The sequence below is a fragment of the Hippocampus comes genome, unplaced genomic scaffold (assembly GCF_001891065.2).
Source record: "Hippocampus comes isolate QL1 unplaced genomic scaffold, H_comes_QL1_v1.1 scaffold1347, whole genome shotgun sequence".
NCBI classification, from domain to species: Eukaryota; Metazoa; Chordata; class Actinopteri; order Syngnathiformes; family Syngnathidae; genus Hippocampus; species Hippocampus comes.
In genome coordinates, this window is record NW_017805649.1 from 10708 (window position 1) to 12092 (window position 1385).

A 1385-nucleotide genomic window follows, 5' to 3' on the forward strand; every position below is an offset into this window, starting at 1 on the left:
GGAAGAGGAGGGGCAGGGTGACGTCGTCCGTGTTGCGGCCGTCGCCGGCCATCTGGAAGAGAGGCGCCGTGTCGCTGCTGCTTCCCTCGTTGTCGTCTGCCACACATGGAATTTGAACTTTTTGACGCATTCTGAATATCCACGAGTTAGTAAGCCCTGATATGAATTCGAGTGAACCCCCTCCCCCTTCTCAAATTTGAGAGAACATATGGCTGAAAACTCATCCCTAAATGCTCCTCGTGCAACGTCGAATGTGAAATGATGTTTTAGTTTCTCGCTCAGTCCAGCTCCTCATAGCTGTGGCAGTCGACTGTGATGTGATCATTTGCCTATCGATCTAAACCTTTGTTTTCATGTGGAACTAGTTTCATGACTTGGACCCTCAGTGTAAAACGCAACGGCGAACGTTTGTTCGCCCGCGTGTGATGTCACGTCAGCTTGAACAAGTTTTTTCTTCTTCTGCCTTGTCCCTTCTTAAACGGATGCTCGTGAATCACAAGTTGTGATGTGGCTAACAATGCGGTATTATGTAACATGGGTTCACGGTCGCGTAAATGTTAGATGTGTGGTGCTGAAGCTTTGCCGATTATCCTTTGCCTGTGTTGTTACACCCCAGTGACAAACAATCAACATGGAAGCCAAGTCTTCTTTATCAGTGCTTTGCTGCCATCGTGTGGCATCTAAAGGCACCTACAAGCCTTTTTTGGAATTCTTCCGATCCAACCGATTATTCCATCGCATACTTGGATAACATTTGAGGAAGTGTTTTGGGGTTTTTTTTTTGTTAGTTTTTTTTACGGCTCTGAAAAACAATGAAAAATTTGTACTCATTCCGCGCAATTAATTGATGTTTCATTGTTTCTTGTCATGGCAACAAGGGCGTTGGTGGTGGTGGTTGTTGTTGTGGAAAACAAGTGTCTGCAAGTACGACACAGCAGAAATCCAATTAACAGCTCATCACACACGACTTATCTGACTGTCTGTCTTGGAGGTAATCCATTTAATGGCCGGCTAATCGCATCATAAGCATTTTTCCCAAAAACAGGGGTTGTTCCCCCAAAATCCTACAGGTGTCAAAAAAAATTTTTGTGGTCTATTTCTCTTTTTAATGTTTGAACATGTTAATAAAAAATAAAAATCATCCGATGATGTGAATTGGTCAGGGCCGAGGAATAACATCAGGAAAACACAGAAAATGCGATGACGTTAACCGCAGCAAATTTTTTAGGTGAATCCGTAAAAGTTCCCACAAAAGCCCCAAATTCTGAACCGTTTGTGAGTAGTGTATCGATTCACATTGCGAGGTGACTTCATACAGGGAAGGGCCGTGATGTTTGCTTTCTCATCAAGCCTCCGTTCGGAGACCCTTCAAAGTGGCAGGCGCC

General features: G+C 44.3%; 1 protein-coding gene across 1 annotated transcript in view; it reads right to left on the minus strand.

Annotated features, from left to right (window-relative positions):
• LOC109522871 (ER degradation-enhancing alpha-mannosidase-like protein 3) overlaps nucleotides 1–1385 on the minus strand; it is a 10635-nt gene that overhangs the window by 2711 nt on the left and 6539 nt on the right. The gene's annotated exons all lie outside the window — the stretch shown is intronic.